The sequence below is a fragment of the Pleurodeles waltl genome, chromosome 4_2 (assembly GCF_031143425.1).
Source record: "Pleurodeles waltl isolate 20211129_DDA chromosome 4_2, aPleWal1.hap1.20221129, whole genome shotgun sequence".
NCBI lineage: Eukaryota > Metazoa > Chordata > Amphibia > Caudata > Salamandridae > Pleurodeles > Pleurodeles waltl.
In genome coordinates, this window is record NC_090443.1 from 93,281,138 (window position 1) to 93,302,766 (window position 21,629).

The following is a 21,629-nucleotide window of genomic DNA, read 5'->3' on the forward strand; positions in this document are numbered from 1 at the left end:
GGGGGGTGGGTGAGACCCTTATCAGTGCCAGGGAAGGAATTCCCTGGCACTGATAGTGCTTACCGCCATGGATTTCATGGCGGTTCAAACCGCTGGAAATCCACGGCGGTAAGCCGGGTCCAAATACCACCGTCGGTATAGTGACGGCCGCCGGGCTGAAGACCCAGGTCTCCAGCCCGGTGGTTGTCTCCGCCCTGGCGGATGACCATGGTGGTAACCGCCATGGTCATAATTCCACAGAGTAAAACCGCCAGCCTGTTGGTGGTCTTACCGCCGGTTCTCCGCCTTCCGCCAGGGTTGTAATGACCCCCTAAATACCTTGGCCTGTGAAAGCATGGTTAAGGTTTCATTAATATTCGGCAAAGGTTGGCGATCTACCCATATGCACTGGTTGAGACCTCTCAAGTCCACACACATTCTAATTTTAGAACCATTATCCTTGGGAACTAAAACAATGGGAGCCAACCATTCCGAAGCTTCAATTTCCTCTATAACTCCCAAACTCAGCAACCTGTTAAGCTCATCCTGCAATGGAGACAACATCAAATGAGGTACTTTCCTTACTTTGGGGGTCATTCTGACTCCCGCCGGACGCGGTCACCGCGCGCCCGGCGGGAGCCGCCAAAATACCGTACCGCGGTCGGAAGACCGCGGCGGGTATTTTGAGTTTTCCCCTGGGCTGGCGGGCGGCCGCCGAAAGGCCGCCCGCCAGCCCAGGGGAAAACGACCTTCCCACCATGAAGCCGGCTCGTAATCGAGCCGGCGGAGTGGGAAGGTGCGACGGGTGCTACTGCACCCGTCGCGTATTTCACTGTCTGCTATGCAGACAGTGAAATACAAGCGGGGCCCTCTTACGGGGGCCCCTGCAGTGCCCATGCCATTGGCATGGGCACTGCAGGTGCCCCCAGGGGCCCCGCAACACCCCCTACCGCCATCCTGTTCCTGGCGGGCGAACCGCCAGGAACAGGATGGCGGTAGGGGGTGTCAGAATCCCCAAGGCGGCACAGCATGCTGCGCCGCCTTGGAGGATTCTGACGGGCAGCGGAAAACCGGCGGGAGACCGCCGGTTTTCCTGCTCTGACCGCGGCCAAAGCGCCGCGGTCAGAATGCCCTAAGGGGCACCGCCAGGCTGTTGGCGGTGCTCCCGTGGTCATTCGCCCTGGCGGTTTTTACCGCCAGGGTTAGAATGACCACCTTTATGTACTACTGGTTTAGCAGAAGATTTCAAAACGATTTTATGCTTTTATGAAATCTGCCAACAACCCCAATGTGTCACTGAACACTTCAGGAAATTCATTCACAATAGAAGCATCATTTCTTATATGAGATATGGAAAGAACTTGTTCAGGGGAATTTGGGTTGAGAATAATGCCAAGATCTTTTTGATGTCTCCACCCCAACAAGTTGTCTCCTCGTTTGGCCACATACATTTTCCCTACAGTTTCACGCCCTTTGAATTTGATTGTCATCAATGAATAGCCAAATAAATCAATCCTCTGTCCACCATAGCCTATGGGGTTAATGTCAGGAGGGAAAAGTTCAATGTGGTCATTACCAAAAATTGTCTCCCAATTTTTATCACCTATTAAGGTAAAAGGAGATCCTGAGTCCGCAAGGACAGGATCAACTTTACCATCAATTTCTACATCACATTTTGGCATAACTAACTTGGTGCACCTACTTTTAGAGGAATTCTGAGTATCAGGACACTTCACATTTAAGATCAACTGTTGACTTGACACTGCTTCATCTACCACATTTATATTCTGATTTTTGCAAACTTTTGCTAAATGTCCTTTCTTTCCACAATTTTTGCAGTTGACATTCCTAGCAAAACATCTCGGATTGTTTGCTAAATGTCCAGAGCACCCACATTTGTAACATTTAAGTTTGGGCTCTTTGGGCATCTCCCTGCCCCCTTTAAGATGACTTGCTGCTGATTGTATGATATTTCTTTCTTGTAAACCTTCTTGAGTGGAAATTCGAGCTACTGCCGGATTAACCGAGGAATCAGCTAAACAGTTTGAAGTGGTGTTCTTCATTTCCTTAACCCAGGAAGTGGCATGCTCTAAACTCTCCATAATAGCAACAGCTTCTTTCAGAGAGGGATTTTTTGCTAACAACTTTTCTTGCACTCTCGGATTATTGGTACATTTTACCAATTGATCCCTGATAAGAGAGTCAGTTAAACCAGCAAATTCACAAGTCTGCGCTAGTGTCTTAAGAGAAGCAATGTAATTTCCCACTCTTTCATCTCTAGCTTGTGCTCTCATGACGAATTTATGTCTTTCCATGACTACATTTATTTGGGTATCAAAAAGTTTCTTTAACATCATAAAAGACATATCATTTACATCCCTAGGGCCACCATCTGCAGTGCCAATCGTAATTGGATCAAGGCTGTCATAGATATTCCTTCCTTCAATACCTAAATTATGCAGAAGAATTCTTTGTTTTCTTGCTGGCGAAACATTTTCTCCGCCAATGCCAATCAAGTAAAATTCAAAAAGATTAATCAATTTTTTCCAAGGTAGAACGGGTTCCCCACTTTCAGATAAAAATTGTTGTGGTTGAGACAAACTGAGAGTAGCCATTTGAGACATAGTGTAGAAAATATGCTTCAAGAAAAATAAATCAATAAATAAATAGTAATACAATGAAATATTCAAAATCCTTTAAGTAAGTCAAGAATAGTTATGTTATCACAAATTGTCCCTTCTTCCATTTCAATAAAATATAGCATTTCCAGGAACCAAGTGTACACAAAGTATATGTAAATGTGGTTTTGTGCCACGGAAAAAAAAATGAGTTCGCAGTCTAGACACTGTAAAACTGTAAAACACGTGAGATCTGACGTCCGTTTCAGTCTCGCGATGCATCGGAGTGGAAATCAACTGTTGGGGAGACTTGCGCCGTGTCGCACTTGGTGGCAGTCTCCTCAGCGCAGAGTCCTTGGAACGCCGCTGAAGCCAAATGTGCACGTTCGCACGAGAACTTTAAAGCGCGCGCTGTTACACGCTTGTGCAATGGTGATATCGTTTCCCGTTTGTAAAAAATTGTGCTAGACCTTCAAGCGCGCGCCAGCCCACACGCTCGAGCCACTGCTACCAACACGAGACATTCACAAAAAATGAAATGCGGCTGAATACCTTCTGCTCCCCTCACGAGGACCTGCAGCTCAGCAATTTCACGGCACGCACCAACCCGCGGTGCCACTCCACATGGCTGCAGGTCGGCACTCCAGGTTGCCGAACATCAAGAGGGAAAGAAAGCTGCTCTGTCATAGCCCCTATTACTGCACAACGATGGAGTACTTGAAATATCAGCACAGCGTTTCCTCTCAACTGCACAGAACTTGACAGAAGCCCAGCCGTCAGTCCATCACACGCCAGGTTCAGTGGATGCTGTAGACCTTCGCCGCCACTGTTACGAAGTAAGTTCCCGGATCCAAGACTCGTTTGGTAAGTCTTTATTGTACAGCATCCACAACAGTGCCAGCTGCTTACTCGCTGATTCCTTCCACTCCCAACCGTCCCTCCAAGAATCCTCACGACATCTCCCTTCTATTCTCTGACATCATTGGACCAATGATGTGAGAGACCAGCCAAGTCCACAACACAAATCTTCACCTAGATGACAAAAATTGAGATTGTGGATTAAACGTTGTAACTTGATCTCTTTGCTATACAGCTTTCTCAACTAGTAACATGCCGCAAGCGTAAGAAAGGACATCTTCTCAATTTAATTGTTACCAGTATTTCTAGTATGAGACTAAAAGACCCTCTACCAGTCCGCTGGTCTAATCACTTTATTGTCCCATTCTATCACCTAATAGTAGGAAAGAAGCTCTCTCCTGTCCAGCTGTCCACGCTCATCCACCGCTGGTCTAAATCAGACATAGCCAGTTGGGACACTATTTTACTTAACTCCATCCCAGATCTAAATGGAGAAGTTTCTGAAATCAATTCAACAGTTCACGATTGGATAACAACGTCACTGGACAAATTATTGTTTTGCCGACCACAGAAACAGGCATTGTGGTTTTCATATGAATAAGTTGAATTAAAAACGGAAAGGAAGTGGAGGATAAGCTAATATGATTTCAATAAATTAACCTATTAAAAAGGTTTAATAAATACCAGTATGCTATAAAGAAAACATCAGTTTTAGGATCAAGAGCTCACCCAATTACTGTAAGGAGCCATACAAAAGAGTTAACTCCTTTATCGAACTAGCCAGGATGGGTTCAGGTCTCCCACCCTCTGAGACCTGCTGCAACATGCTGACCAACCACTTTTTGAGGGAAGTTAGCAGTATCTATGATTCTCTGGCTGGGGAGGTAGAACTTCACAAGCGGATTTGGTAAAAGAGGAACTATCCGCCCTCCTGCCACTTGAGGATGATATCATCAATCTGTTAAAAAATGTTAAATCAGGCTACCCGCTGGATCCAGCCTCCACTGAACTTCCTTTGAGAGGAGGTGACACAATCCTTCAGTGTTGACTAATATTTACAATCGCTCACTGGAAAGTGGCAGTGTTCCAGAAGCCTGAAAACATGCCATTGTCAGACCTTTGTTAAAAAAAAAACCTCTGTGGATCCATCTCTAGCAGAAAGCTGTAGACCTATCTCACTTCTTCCCTGGGTGAGCAAGATATTGGACAAGTCTATCAATAAGCATCTCTCCGGATTCTTGGAATCCCACAACATACTACACCCCAAACAGTTTTTTGACCTGGGTGCAGCACGGAAACATCTCTTTTAGCAGTCACTTAAGTGCTGAAATTGGTCCTTGGCCAAGGTGGATCTGCTGTCTGACTTGAGTGCTGCATTTGACACTGTCTCATATGCTATTTTACTCCAGGGACTGAAAGAGGCGGGTATCACTGGTCTTGCTCTAAAATGGCTCACCTCCTTCCTAAACAACAGAACCTTTCAAGTGAGTGAGGGGTCTTTTTATTCAGCCTTCCAGCATTGAAAATATGGGGTCCTACAGGGATGTTCACTGAGTCCTACACTCTTTAATCTTGATGGCCTCCTACTATCAGAAATTATTCGCTCCTTGGAATTCTTGATGGTGCCATACGCTGATGACGCACAGATTATTGTTTCACTCACTCCTAATATTGGAATTATTTCGCACCAACTTAACACCTGCTTGAAGTAAGTGACAGATTGAATGGCTGCCAGCTGCCTAAAGCAAAATTTTGGTAAAACTGAGGTTTTGGTAGTCGGCAACAATCCATCCTGATCGAATTACATCAGTTGGCCTGTTTCCCTTGGAGACCGTCTTCCCCCAAGCCAGAAGTAAAAACCCTGGGAGTTATGCTGGAGAGAAAACTCTCTACTGAGGTTCAGGCTAGAAAGTTGTCATCTTGCTGTTTTGGTCTTCAAAGATCGCTGAGGAAGCTAATGGGCTGGATGCCTACCCCTGTCTGGAGAGTGGTTGTACAAGGTCTGGTATTTTCACGTCTGGACTTTGGGAACTCCTTATATCTGGGGAGCCAGCAATCAGTGATTAAAAGGCTACAAGTTATCCAAAATGCTGCAGCTCGGATCCTTCTGGGGATCCCAAAACATCAGGCCCCCTGACCAGCACCAGCCATGCTAAACTGGCCTCCGAAACATAAAGAAATCAAGTTTAAGGTGTTATACTTGGTCCATCGTGTGTTACATATGTATGGGCCACAAATCCTAAAGCACTTGATCTGCCCCTACCTTGCCAGGGGAAAGCTAAGATCCAGGAGTATAAATTTACTCTCCATCCCTAAGACGAAGAAGGCCAGGAGCAGAGGGCGTTCGTTTGCACACTTATCCCTGAAACTGTGGAACACCCCACCTAGGATGAATGACAACACATTTATTTTCAGAAAACAGCCTAACACATTCCTGCTTGATTAGAACATCACAAACTAGAGCCTGAGGGACTTCTAGCACTGGGAAGCCCATCAGGTAGCCATGCGCTTAAGAAATCTCCTAAATAGAAATTGAAATCTTAATTAGTGTCCCTTCTTTCACTTTCCATCTATCCGCCTTTCCCTTCTGCCACTGTTCCATGGGTGATGTGTCTTCGAGTAATCAAATGGCCTCCATGAAGTGCACATTGGTGAATTTTTCGCTTTATAAGGTATAGTGATTATAATGCCTTCACCCATGTAAATGTGTCATCTTGCCTTGGTCTGCAACATGATTGAACAGCTTTCCCAACCTTAATGTCAGCAGGGCTTCATACGTTCCATATTAATTACCGATATGCTCATCAGCGCCTTCGCTGCTGTTTTATTTTCCTCTTTGGTTATCAGGGAATCTATAATCTGTCTGTGTTTTGATGGCAAATGAGAGAGAAGCAACTCAGTGAGATAGTGTCTTTGTAGATCTATGGTACATTCATCTTTTGAGTAGATATATATTTTTTTAAATCCCTAAGGCCTCTATTTTGTCTTGTCTGCATGTGGTAATGGCCCCCCTAGATGGCCTGATGTCCTTTGTGTATTATTTTTCCTTTTCTCTCTGAGGTGTTTGCCAGGTGGGATCCTACTATACGGTGTGCTCTAAGAGTGCTGACTAAGGTATGACATAAACAGCTCTGCTTTATTGGTGTGAATGGTCGTCAGCTGGCCCCTAATGGTCATTAACTTTCTTATTTCAACCATTGTGGGTGATTCTCTGTATTCCTTTTCCTTAAATTTTAATTCCTGTTCTAACTTCTGGACCTCCTACATTCGAAGCTTGCAGAGGGGGGCCATCAACGAAATATACTTCCTACTCACTATTGTTTAAAGGCGCCCCATATTCCCATTGATGTACCCTCTTCATTATCATTAATAGCAGACTATAGAGTATTCCTTAACCAGTTCAGCTAGATCTGCTTTTAAGATGGGGTCCCTAAACAACAATAGGTGTAAATGCCACTTAGTGCAACGTCTGGTTTGGGTTTCCGATGCAGATTAATATCAGCAGTGATAGGATCGTTGTCCGGGAGTGGAATAAGAAAAAAATTGCAATGCTGGAATGGGAACCAAGAGACTGTTTAAGTCACCCCATTTTAGCAATTTTTGAACCCATTGAGCTAGAACCTGAATTTTTCTTTTTTTTAAATCTGCAGATTCGGCAACAAGTGATGGATTATGAGTCAAATAACCAAATATATGATTATGCAAAAAACGCTGCTGCCATTCAAGAGCATAATTTCAGTAGCCCTGCTGCTATTAAGTCTGCAGTTGCAGTTCCTGCTAATGTTGACAAAAATGTCAGCAGAAATGACCTCTGCATAGTACTGGGGGCTATAATTTGGGGCTATCCCCCTAAAAGAGACCGGATTATTATACCTGCTCTGTCTATATAGTTTAGTAATGGTCACTGTTAGAGGACGTCTTCGGCATATATAAAGGGACACACCGTTATGTTTCTGTGCAAATGATGAGGGGTAAGCGATAGGCAGTCCTGTTCTGATCTTCACTAGTGAGGTGGGTCCCGGAATGCATACTATGCCATGTGGAAGGGGCTTATTTGATCTCCAGATGTTCTCCATTTCTCTGCATTTAATCCCTTTGCATTATAAGAGAGCATCTTCACTATGATTTATTACTTTACTTTCCAATTTCTCCTTCTCTTCTAGTTGCAACAGGAGCCTAAGAAGCTATGGCATATTTTCGAAAGATAGGTCTTGTGAGCCATCTGCTGACTGTGATCCTCAAATATGTGCCCCAGGACAAAATAACAGAACAAACTTCGCTCCCCTTCCCCGCCGCCAACCAACCAATCACAAGCTCAATAGTCCAAACCGTTCTTGTATAGGTTATCTTCCACCAAAACATGAAACCTCCTGGAGTCCACACAATTCCTGCTGATTTCACCTCCTCGGTTGCACTATGCTGGAGGAATCCACACATGTGCCCAAAATCACCAGAACCCAGCCTAGGCTAATAAGTACCCAGGACAGCTGCTATGATGGCAACCTTGTGTGGAAGGACAGTTTATCAGATCTTCCTGCTTTCAGTCACTTCTTAATTTTTCAGCTGCATTCTCTGCATCTTTACTCACATGTTTTCCACCTGTCAGTCTTTGTCTTGCGTTTTCGTATTGTCCGTCGAAAGAGAATGATCTGTTGGCTATTCCCTGTTCTTTGTGGTTTCTTTGTCTGATCCCAAGTCCAATTTTATACATTTTGTCGATTCACACCTGTCTGTGAAATGGTGCGTTGTTCTGGCATAATCAATGACAATATAGAAAGCGATAATCAGAGACAATTCCGAAAGCGTTTGTCCACCTATAATGTATTTTCTCTGTTTTTGACTTTTCAGAAACAGATCTGAACTTGGTGAATGTTTGTAATGTGGCCTGAGAAACATCCTGGTAGAGAGTGTAAGTGAGTCCTTCAAAAAAGATGTCCTAGAACCCACAGCATTCACATCTGTCTCTACGTCATCAATGTTTGTGCCAAGGGACCTCTTCAGTTCTTGAGTGTTGGGTTCTGTTTCTGTCCCTAGGTCTTAAGGCCTGACTTTGTGAGCTCCATTCTATTTTCTACTCTCTTTCAACACATGTTCTTCGCTGTGTGCAAGAAGGGATATAGGTCTTTTTGTTTCACTTTTTTCAGGGGCATTCCCCTGCATGAGTCTTATGCCTTCCTAATTCACTGATTGCAGTCAGAGGCTGAGAGTTGTTTTCATTAGTTTGCGGGTACACCTTGGTCTGCTTTAGTACCTTCGCTCTGTGATCTGCAGGCTTCATACTTTAGTTATTCATCTCCAGCCTGATTTGCTCTTTTCTTTTAGGCCCGGTAAACATACTTCGGTGGGTTCCCTTCCTTAGGTTACATCCTACTGTGGATCCCTTCCTGGATGGGTGTGTGATCTCTGCACCCAAGCAGGTTACTTGCACCTTGGGGTCTGCCACTCTTAGGAGATACCAGCCCCTGACACATTCTTAAGTGCCCCTCGCTTCAGGCTAGTGGGATACTCTTGCAATCCCCTCACCAATAGCCTGTGCCTCTATCAGTAGAGGCCATGTGAGTCCTTGCTGACACCCTTGCCCACCATAAGTCAGGGGACTCAGCTCCCCATCAATGGGGATCATCATGCAGTGGGATCTTGTTGTTTATCGTTTTTGGATTGCAGCGGCCATCTTTCCCTTCATCTATTTATGGATGACGTTTCTGAATTCCTTCATATTTAGGGCTCTGTCTCTCTTCAGTCTCTTCTGTGGAGCTGCCCTTCTCCAGTTCAGTTCTGAGGAATATTGTTCCATGCTGTGGCTCCGGTAATTTTTTTGTCTTGCAGATTCTAATCGTGGTGGCAGGTGGAGGATGAGCAGGTAGTGCATCACTCTGCCATCTTGTCCTAAAGTGCTTATTTTGTATCTCAAGGATACCCTTGTACCACCTACTTCTTTTATAAAAGAGTAGCCTTATTGTCATCCTAATTTGGTTATCTGAATACACTGGTCCAGGAAGATTTTACTCAAAGCTGATCAACATCATAAGGTCAAACTCCCAAGAACTTACCTTAGTCATAGATCTTTCCAAAACAATATCATAAAAAGGACACTCACCCAGGATGCAGAGACAAATTCCAGGTTGTTTATTTGGCATAACTCCTCTGTTATCTCTTGACAGAGTTACACTTAGAATTAAATAGATTGTGTAACGTTAGTAGGGTGGGTCTTATCTCTGGCAGTGGTTGATTCTTGTTTTTATTGGCTTTTAGAGCACATTACAGTGAAATTCCAGGTTCTAATACGTCAACACTCCACTGTCCCTTCAGGTACAGGGATCCCGTCAGTATGCCGTGTTTAGTAAGATGCTTTCAAGGCTGGATGGCCTAGTGATCTTCAGCCTATCCAGGATTGAAAGCAACCCCGAAGGAGTAACACATAGTTCTCTTATAGGTCATATGTGATTTGCTGCTGCAAAGAACAATACTGCTGAGTACTGTGTCAGAATCTGAAGTACTGGAATATTTTTCTAATTTCCCTTCAAAACTACATCTACGATCTGTAGCAAATTTAATTGGAAAATGGTGCTGTAAAATGAATCACTCTGCAAAATGGAGTTGCTTTTGAAACATTTTTCAGCATGAATCATAACGTTCCTTATATTTTCTTTGGTCAAGTTGAAACAGTCCTAGTTAACTGCCTTATTTTAAGAGCCCAACATCTACCAGATTAGGGATCTGTGGTAATTGTAATACAACAATGAACAGTTAAAATGCCTTTAGGACCAACAGTGTTTCTTTGGAAGCAGATCCACCTCATTGGAACCAACCTAAATTTTAGCCAATGATGAGGATGTGCTGAGCTTTCTGCTCTCCCTAGAGGCCACCACTGCTCAGATTTCTGCCACAAGCATTGGGGACTATCTGGAGAGAGCTTTGGACTTTACTACTCAAAACATATTCTTTCTCGGTTTTTGTCTTCTACCTCACCTTCCCTGGACCACAGCCAGCCCTAGCTGACGCTCCTGTCAACCCTGAATTGTTTTTGGATGATTTCCTTGACATTTCTGATCCAGGGAAGGCACTCCCTACTACCATAAATACAGATGAACAGACACGGTCTCTCTTCAAAATGTGTTCTGCCTGCAGTTAAAGGAGCTTTTACACTGATGATCCACTCTCTCAGTGCTGTAATAACTTGCGTCCTTTGCAAAACTGTGGCATCTGCAAAGCATTACCTTCAAAATTCTCGAAGGACATAAAACAGGCTGGCCTTGTATCACCTTGAAAGGAAGGGGATTTCCCCTTCTAATGGGGGTTATCCTTTGTCAGTGGAGGATTCTATGCATAGTGCCACTCCAAGCACTTCTACAAAGGCAGTGCTAAAAAGGAAGCATCCTGAACTCGGAATTCACCAGAGAAGTGCCAGCTTCTGCTTCTTAGAAGAGGAAAACCAAGTCCTCTTTGGTAAAGACAAGAAAAAAGGTCGTGGAACTACCTGGTCTCAAGATTAAATGGAAATCCAGCTCTTCTCAGGCCCAGCCAACCCTCATGCTAAAACCATTGTTGAAAGGAAGCCCACTTTTGGAGATAAAGACTGTATCATTATCAGCAGCACCACATTGGCAGTACCATTAATGACACATCATCATCAACCATAATCGAGGAAAGCCTTGGTCTGTCTATCATGGAGGACACTGCAGAAAGCCATCCCATTGATGAGCATGAAGGCTTCATTGATGATGACCCCTTTGGTGACAACCCAACCATCACGGCCCGACCACAAGTTCTTTGAAGTAAACCACTTAGAGGAGCACCACTTTAGTTTACACTTGCCAAAAGCCACTCCGTCTGTGGTCCTATTGAGGATGCTTTTGACGATGAATGATTTTCCCGTATTCACATTCACCTTTAAAGCTTTTAACTCACCTACCTGCCGGTAGTCTGAATTCAGAGCTAGAGGAAGGTGCCAGTAACTTAGGATAGGCGTCGTCCACAGCTTATAGTCAAACAAAGCTAGATGTCTGGTCCATACCAGAGCTTCAAGAAGATGAATAAAAGAGGAATAAGGGAGATCACCACAAGATAAAAATGTCAAAGTACAGCACTATGACATGCACAATTATGAGGGATATGCTCCACAGAACCCAACACTTGAGGGTCGCATGCGAGAATACCGGTACTCATATGGGCCCTGCTACTATTAGAGAGACCTCTAACACAGGTGTCGGTTAAACTTTATGAATACCTTGCAACAGATGCTGGATACATTCCAGAGGCTTTTCTCTCAGCTACAACTTCATTACATACCATAGAGGCTACCCAAAGTTATGGCTCATCTGTATCTTCTTATAAACAGAGGGATTGGGAGGAATATAGGTCCAATGTACAACCTCCCTAAAGGTATGCAAGTCAAGAAAAGTACACTGTTCCTGTGAGGGAGAAAGTCAGTAACAATGGGAGGGTCCTATTTAGGAGCAAAAACCTCACACACCCAAATAGGTGTCATGCTTCATCATCGGAGTTGCTCCTCGTCAGACTGGCGCTGCAATGTCTGACGGGCTCCACCCCAGATGGGGGGGCTCTTTGCCGGAGTTCTTATCTGAGATGATGCCCAGACCCTTATTGTGTGCATGAAGAAAGGAGATCAAAAAATAGGAATCTAAAATTGGCTCACTGTACCATAAAGACAAATCTATTTAATCAGAATATATAGGTCAGAGGCCAAGGTTAAAACTAAACATAAGAGTGAAACAGAGTTAATGGTCAATCATTCTAGAGAGGGGTGGGGAATTTCCACGTCATCCCCTATTAAGGTCAACATGTTTCGCGTCTAAAAGAGGCCCAAAAGGGTCCAGTGACGCTTCTTCAGGACCAAAAAAATATATGAGCTATATGTGTCTCCTATTTACGTAAAGTACTAGTAAACTTATACCTGAAATTGTCAGGACAAACTGTATCCAGTCACTCACACTAATATGAAATTGCTCTTTCTGTCTGTCGCCCTCGTCCCCATTGTGGAGGACTACCTGGGACAGAGCGGACTAATGGTCAGGTCTGTATATCTCCTTGATATTAGCACAGCCTGCCGGCAGGTCACCTACCCGGGTCCGCGTCTTTCGTACGGGAGACGCGGACCCGGGTAGGTGACCCACCGGCAGGCTGTGCTAATATCAAGGAGATATACAGTCCTGACCATTAGTCCGCTCTGTCCCAGGTAGCCCGCTCCACAATGGGGACGAGGGCGACAGACAGAAAGAGCAATTTCATATTAGTGTGAGTGACTGGATACAGTTTGTCCTGACAATTTCAGGTATGAGTTTACTAGTACTTTACGTAAATAGGAGACACATATAGCTCGTATATTTTTTTGGTCCTGAAGAAGCGTCACTGGACCCTTTTGGGCCTCTTTTAGACGCGAAACATGTTGACCTTAATAGGGGATGACGTGGAAATTCCCCACCCCTCTCTAGAGTGATTGACCAATAACTCTGTTTCACTCTTATGTTTAGTTTTAACCTTGGCCTCTGACCTATATATTCTGATTAAATAGATTTGTCTTTATGGTACAGTGAGCCAATTTTAGATTCCTATTTTTTGATCTCCTTTCTTCATGCACACAATAAGGGTCTGGGCATCATCTCAGATAAGAACTCCGGCAAAGAGCCCCCCCATCTGGGGTGGAGCCCGTCAGACATTGCAGCGCCAGTCTGACGAGGAGCAACTCCGATGATGAAGCATGACACCTATTTGGGTGTGTGAGGTTTTTGCTCCTAAATAGGACCCTCCCATTGTTACTGACTCATCTGTATCTTCCTCTGCTGCCACCATTCAAACTGCCTCAACTCCCCGTCCACCATCTCCTCTTCTACCTCCTCCTCAACCACCTCAACATCCACCTTAAGAACCACCTGATCTACAATCTTGTCCTTGAACCCCCCCAGACATGTGTGAAGAGGAAGCACATGATAGTGATTGAGAAACTGATACAGAAGAGGAGGAAGGTTATGTCATGTAGGGGGTACTCTAACAAAGAAAGCAATCATTAGGATGAGAAATGGAATGATTCTACCCGTACTTAAGAGAGCTGATAAGACAATTCCACAATCAGATTCAAAGCCTGATAATATTGCTTCATGCCCCACTGGAGTGGGTGGCCAAAAGATTTAATCTGTCAGTGTCATTGGAGTAGCAGTGCTACCTGTACGACTTCAAGGAGCAGACAAGAACAAAATCACAGTTGATCCCCATGCTGTGCTGTGCCTGGAAAGGAATGATGAAACTCCAGCAACAGTTTAGGTGGTGATCCAGTGCCTCCAGGGGAAATACAGTGGGCCTGACTCTGCTGCAGTATTTGTAAAAGGCTGGTCCCAACCTGATTTAATTATAGTGTCAGAGGGCCAGAGAAGTTCTAGAAATTCCTTTATGCCTAGTTCCTCTTCACCCAGGATAGGGATGATAGAAACACAGGCAGTATAGGACACAGAGTTAGCTTGATGGCAACGACTTCCATAAAAGCAGCAAATGTGGCATTGCATTATGCCCCTGTTTGATTTGAGCCAAAAAAGAGGCCAACACCTCTGCAGCATCATCACCTCTGCAGCCATCATCGACATGGCTATAGATGTGTCAATTACTGGTTTTGGCCAGCACTGAGGAGCCACAGTACTTAGGAGGTAAGGCAGGCTTAGGTCCACTTCTTATCACCCAATGTTACAAGCCAAAATATTGGTTATGCCCTTTGACTGACTACAGGACATGCACACGGATGATGCACTAAGAAAGCATTAAGGCAGACCCGGTTACAGTGCATTCTTTAGGTGCTGAACTAATGTGCCACATTAACATTCTTTTCAGGCGCAGGCAGTCACAGTCTCAAAGGAAACACTAAAAACAGCGTGGAGGACAAAGCCATCAACATTACTCCTACAAACAAATGTGGCTATGACCAAAATTACTTCTCAGGCACCGGTGAAAGCCACCAAACTTATCAGAGCTCAACAGGAAAGAAGAGCTTTACACTCATGCACTCAGGATGGTAACAAGAGCGCCTGGCTCCCCTGTGCTGCCCTGCCTGCTAACTCCCACTCAGCCCGAGTGGGGACCAAATCACACTTTGCTCCAGAATTGGCCAGGATTACCTCACACAGATTTATGCTTCCATTATTACAAACAGAAAATACCAAACATAGAGACAAAAGGTGTTGCACCCTATCAGCGACTACGAGATTGGGACACAGTATGCAGGGTGGATATAGCAGTGGAACGTCTGGCAGGAGTTCAGAATGAGCATGCAGATGTACTTATCTGGTCAATGTGGGACTGTCACAAGTGAGAGCTTTGCCAAGACTCGCTGCAACAAGTTTTAACAAGTGGGCTTACCCCCTCCTACAACACTGGAAATGAAGAAATGCTGAGATTGCAAAAGCAGGTATTGACAAGTGGACTCCAGAAGCAATCCGTGTTGAAGTCTTTCATCCTGATCTTGTTCCTAACCACTTAGAGTTTGGACATCTGGATATATCCCAAGATTGCAGGGCAAAACTGACACACCAGCTGTGACCAAAATGTACAATATCAGTCAAAAGATTTCAATGCCCTCCTTGCCCAACGACACCAACGATTGACATTCATATGTCAGCTCAATCAAGAGGCATTAAAATACTCTTTAATAAGGGTGCAACTGGTGGCAGTTCTGGGCTTTGGGAGGCAGGGCAGTACTACTTCCTCCTTTTCTCAAAGGATCATCAAACATTTTATGAAGGGACAAACCTATTTATAATGTAGAACTCCAACACCTTTCGTGGAAAAGGTCAGCTGTACAAACATTCACCATAGCAAGATGAGTTGGAGAGCCTCTTGCTTTAACGATCAGTGAGACGCTCCTGCATTTCACTAAGGGTAAAGTCACTTTGCTCACTAACTTAAAGTTCATGCCTAAGGAACGCTCATATTTTCATGTGAACAATCTGTGATACTTGATTGCATTTTTCCAAATCCTATGACATCAGCGGAGAGAACACTTAGGCTCTCATTACAACCTCAGCGGTCTTCCCAGAAGACCGCCGAGGCTGCAGGCGCCAGAATGCTGCAAGTGCTGGCAGTATATCTGGCTCCCTATTTAGACTTTTCCGCTGGGCCACCGGACGGTAACAGTGTTAAGTCACATCAACATTGCTGCCAGCTCGTAATAGAGCTGGCGGTAATGCTGATGTGCAGCGGGTGCAGTAGCACCCGTCGCGCATTTCACTGCCTGAAATTCAGGCAGTGAAATGCGTGATGGGGCTATGCCTGGAGGCATGCCAAGTGCATGGGCAGTGCAGGGGCCCCCAGGGGCACCCACGCTCCCCTTACCGCCAGCCTTTCCATGGCGGTGTCTACTGCCATGGGCAGGCTGGCGGTAAGGGGAGTCGAAATCCCCTTACAGCTTGCAGCGCTGCCCTGGAGGATTTCGACCACCTTGACCGCCATGGCGGTGCTACCGTGGCAGTACCGCCACGGTCAAAATGTGGTGTGCAGTACCGCCAGCCTGTTGGCAGTACTACCACCACTATAGCCCTAGTGGTCACCGATCGCCAGGGTTATAATGAGGACCTTAATTCATTGCTTATTTATAGGTGCCTCCAATTTAAATTGATAGAACAAAGGATATGATAACAACCAATCAACTCTTTGTCTCCATTATGCATCCTAGCAGGAGCCGACCCCTTCCTAAACAAGACATTGACAACTAGCTTGCAGTCTTCTTCGCCGTCTATAAAGTAAAGCATTCCATTTGGGGTAAAGTGAAAACACTCCACCAGGAGCATGTTGGCAGCTTAGTGTGGGGGTGAAACTATGGGACATGCATCAAACAGCGACATGAAAGAACAGGAATACATTTGCAAAGCACTACTCTCTAGATATGGATGCAGCAGCAGATGCCTCAGTAGGCCAAACAGGTCTATACAATCTGTTTCCTTAATGGTGAGCCTGATTCTGGCTTACTGAGAGTTCTTTTGTACTACTTAGTATTCTGATTCAGGCTTGTGAATCTATAAAAAATCCAATGGTAGAAAAGAAGATGGTTACTTACCTTTATCTCCAGTTCTTCAGTGTTGGTATTCTTCATAGATTCACTTGCAAGCCTCCCTCCTCTCCCATCCAAGGTTCACAACCTACTATATGTGTCTATCATGCTTCTGCTACGAAATCTGTTCTGTGGTGGCCTCTCGGCCAAATTAACATAACTTTACCAGATAGTGACTTCTAGTTCTTTCACTGATGTCATTGGTGATGTTGTTTATGATGTCATAGGTGATGCTGTTCATGATCCCACTGTGGTTTCTGCAGTGATTTCATGTGCAATTACACAAGCAGTGCATTGAGTTAATTATGGGTGCTCACCTACATCAACAGGCAAATGTTGAGGTTTTAGGTGTTCTTTCAATTTGTTACATGGAATAGCTAAAGATTTTCTAATAATATAACTTGGCCTGTTATTAAACAGATAACTTGAGCATATTCTCTACTACATCTGTGCAGTGATATTTGTGTGTGTTGTGAGGCGAATTCCATAATATAATGACATAGCACTTGTGTAACTTCCCTCCACATGTGTGACAGTCATGAGCAAGAACCGACTGATGCATTACACAGTGGCTTTGTCTCTCTAGTAAAGACCAATGTACACCTCCACCTTCATTTATTATATGACGAAAAGGTACCGTAAACAATGACTGCAAGCTGAGGCTATAGTTAATAATTCATAGACCTGTAACATAAACAGTTGTATTGAGCACCATGTTAGGGTTATTAACAACATTCAGGGACAATCATGAACCCCTCACATTTAAGGTACCCATCAGATTAGACCTAGGAACTCGAAACGCCGAGAGTCAGCCCCACCCAATCATCGCATGCCTCTTCCATCATGAGCATACAAGGATTATCCATTAGACAGCCAAGAAAAAGTGGTCCATTTTTGTTTGACTGCACATCTGTCTTTCTCTGAGCAGCTCACTCCTCAGACACCAACGTCAAGCGCAACAAATTCTTGCTGCTACAGTTCTGATTATATCACTGGGACAATAAATATGGCCTGCTGTACTTGCCCTGTATGCTCATCATGGTGGGTGGGAGTTACAAGGAATTCGCAGAACTGATGACCTTGGCAATTTTTAAACTCTCTAGATGAGTCATTGATGGACTCAAATACTAAGGGGCAAATTTGTACCCCATTTGCGCTGACTTTGACCTCATTTTTTTCCGCAGATTCGGCTCAACACTAACTCCATATTTATATTTTGATGTTAGACCTGTCTAACGTCAAAATATTGGAGTTTGCACTATTTTATAGATGCGTGAACCTACCTTGCGTCAATGAGATGCAAGGTGGGCGTTCCCATCTAAAAAATGGTACTAGCCCCATATTTATCCCCCGTTTTAAATTGACGCACGGGTGGGAGGAGGGGCTAAATAATAGCGCAAAGCCTGCTTTGCATGATTATTTAACGCCTGGGTCAGACCAGGTTTTAAGGGACCTGTGGACCCATTTCCATGGTTAGACACCATGGGATGGGTCCACAGGTGTCCTCCTCAAGCTCCAGGAACACCCCCACCCACACCAGAGGGACACCAGAGGATGGGGGACCCCAGCCCAGGTAAGTATAGTAATTATTGGTAAGTAATTTATTTAGTTTAATTAAAGTTCCATCGGGGCCCGACTTGGGGCCCCTTGCACGGCACAGGGTGCAACAGCTATGCCCAGGGGACACTGGTCCCCTGTCCTGGCCGTTGGGGTGGTGGGCATGACTCCTGTCTTTTCTAAGACAGGAATCATGCGGTATTAAAGGTTTTGCGTCAGAAAATGACACTAGGCTGGTTAGAGTAATCTTTTTTTACTCTAACCAGCCTAACATCATTTTTTGATGCAAAACCCCCTTCTCCCATACCACCAGCCCCACCCAGCTAATGTCATTTTTTTTTACGCTAGCCCACCCTTTGCACTGGCATGCACCATTCCATAAATATGGTGCCCGGCTTGTGCTCAGGAATGGCGCAAGCCGATGCTAAACTTTTTTGCGCAAAACTGCGTTAGTACAGTTGTGCACCAAAAAGTATAAATATGCCCTCTAATGTCGAACAACTCTGCTATCTTCACTCAATAGGGGGATTAAAGCATCTACTCTGAAATTCCAGTACTTTAAGTGCCTGATTAAGAGTTTAGCGGACACAGTACTCCCTCACAATTGTGGCAGAGTACCCTGTCTGACAAACAGACGGTCATTTGCCCCCGCCACGTAAAATGATAGCTGGCTTTCTCAATCATGCTGGTGCTGGAAAAGCAAAAACAACAGATGATGAACTGAATGCAACACAAATCAAGCATTCACCCCCAGTCACAGATCAGAGTTTAATCCAATAGGTTTTTTGATTGCCATGCCATTCCAGTTTGGACTCAGCCATATGCAAATCAGTCTCGACCCTGTTCCCCATGGGAACAGTCCAGCCTGAACTGGCAGGCCAGGTCCTTCATGGACCAGAAACAAGCATCCTGGGACCGATTTCATGGTATCACCCTTCATTAGCCAGCCTAGCTTGAATCTGGTGGCATGCCAAGCACGGCACCCACGTCTGGGCATACCCTTCTCACTTGGGGCGACAGATACAAAATCCACAGATGATGGACGGAACGCAAAACAAATCAAACATTCACCCCCAGTCACAGATCTTGGTTTAATCCATCACTTTCTTTGCTTGCCATACCATTCCTGTTTGGACCCAGCCATATGCAAATCAGTCTTGACCCTGTTCCCCATGGGAACAGTCCAGCCCGTACTGCCAGACCAGGTCCTCCCGGGACCGGAAACAAGCATCCTGGGACAGGTTTCAGGGTATCACCCTTCATCAGCCAGGCTTGCTTGTATCCGGTGGCATAGCAAGCACGGTACCACGTCTGGGCATACCCTTCCCACTTGGGGCAACAAATGCAAAAACAGATGATGGACGGGTGCAAAACAAATCAAACATTCACCCCCAGTCACAGATCTGGGTTTAATCCATCATTTTTTTTGCTTGCTATGCAATTCCTGTTTGGACCCAGCCATATGCAAATCAGTCTTGACCCTGTTCCCCATGGGAACAGTCCAGCCCGATCTGCCAGACCTGGTCAGGTCGTCCCTGGACCAGAAACAGGTATCTTGGGACTGGTTTCAGGGTATCACCCTTCATCAGCCAAACTAGCTTGAATCTGGTGGCATAGCAAGCACAGGACCTGCATCTAAGCATACCCTTCCCACTTGGGCGTCAAATGCAAAAAAGAACAGATGATGGACGGAATGCAAAACAAATCAAACATTCACCCCCAGTCACAGATCTGGGTTTAATCCATCACTTTCTTTGCTTGCCATGCCATTCCAGTTTGAACCCAGCCATATGCAAATCAGCCTTGACCCTGTTCTCCATGGGAACAGTCCAGCCCGAACTGCCAGGCCAGGTCCTACCTGGACCAGAAACAAACATCCTGGGACCGGTTTCAAGGTATCAGCCAAGCTAGCTTGAATCTGGTGGCATATCAAGCACGGACCCACGTCTTGTCATGACCTACTCGTAATCTGTGTCTGTGACCCACAGGAAGTGTGGCAGACTTCTTGTTCTTGTAAGTTCTGCCTTGGCCCAAATAGGGGCGACCCTTTCTGGTAGCCATGGTGCTGCTGACGGAGGGAATGCCAAAGGCAGTCCGTGCCCTCCAGAAGGAGTCCCCGAGGGAAAAAACCCCAAAAGGGGGAAAAAACCTCAACAGGAGGGAACTCCTGAAACAAACAAGAGTAAAAGAAAATCAAAACAAAAGGAAAGGAAAAAATGACCAGGAAAAAGCTGGAACAAAATCAGAGTTTCAATAGCAGATGCAGAGAAACAGGAGCGAAGAACACCACCAAACAGGAAGTGTTGCAGCGCAAAGAGAACAAGAATCACACCCCTTATATACCCCAGGATCAGGAAGTAACTGACAGGAAGTAAAAAGGTGCCATCTTGAATTGGGATCCAGTGTTAAAATGCTATTGAAAAAATACCATAGTGAATAGGGAACCAGTGCATGCAGGGGAAAAAGGAAGCATGCTGGGAAAGGAGAAAGAAACATGGGAAAGATAGTAAGTATATAAGGAGCTTTAAACAAGGGCGAAAGGAAAGAAAAGAAGAAAGAAAAGAGGTGAGTGGGGGAGCAGGATCTACTGGGGAAGCGCCGCACTGAAGAGAAAACGAGGCCCCATGCCCAACTTGGGGCCTCGACAAACATATGCAAGGCTCGGGCGCGGCCCATCCTGCTGCCGCGTGCCGCGTCCCGAGCAGAACCTTCGGCTTGCGGAGCCGCACGCTGTGCAACACGTCTGGGTTTACCCTTCCCACTTGGGGCAACAAATGCAAAAACATAAGATGATGGACAGAATGCAAAACAAATCAACAAATCAAATAAAAATTTCACCCCAGTCACAGATCTGGGTTTAATTCATCAGTTTTTTTGCTTGCCATGCCATTCCAATTTGGACCCAGACATATGTAAATCAATCTTGACACTGTTGGGAACAGTCCAGTCCGAATTGCCAGGCCAGGTCCTCCTTGGACCAGAAACAAGCATCCTGGGACCGGTTTCAGGGCATCACCCATCATCAGCCATGCTAGCTTGAATCTGTTGGCATAGCAAGCACAGGACCCACATCTGGGCATACCATTCCCACTTGGGGCAACAAATGTAAAAACAACAGACAGACAGAGCGCAAAACACATCAAACATTCACCCCTACTCACAGATCTGGGTTTAATCCATCAGTTTTTTTGTTTGCCATGACATTCCAATTTCAACCGAGCCATATGCAAATCAGTCTTGACCCTGTTCTTCATGGGAACAGTCCAGCCCAAACTGCCAAGCCAGGTCCTCACTGGACCAGAAACAAGCATCCTGGGACTGGTTTCAGGGTATCACCCTTTATCAGTCAGGCTCGCATGAATCTGGTGGCATGGCAAGCACGGGACCCATGTCTGGGCATACCCTTCCCACTTGGGGCGACAAATGCAAAAACAACAGATGTGAGATTGATGCTTGCAATATATGTCATATCACATGGGAGTATCAAGCATTGCAATCATAGTGGAGGGAGGAGTGGCCTAAATTGATTAATCACATGGGGAGCAGAAGAATGATTTGCATATGGCTCG

The 21,629-nt window shown here is 45.2% G+C and overlaps 1 protein-coding gene across 1 annotated transcript in view; it reads left to right on the plus strand.

Moving 5' to 3' along the window:
• The window catches only part of KIF5A (kinesin family member 5A), a 602,234-nt gene that overhangs the window by 275,747 nt on the left and 304,858 nt on the right, over positions 1 to 21,629 (plus strand). The gene's annotated exons all lie outside the window — the stretch shown is intronic.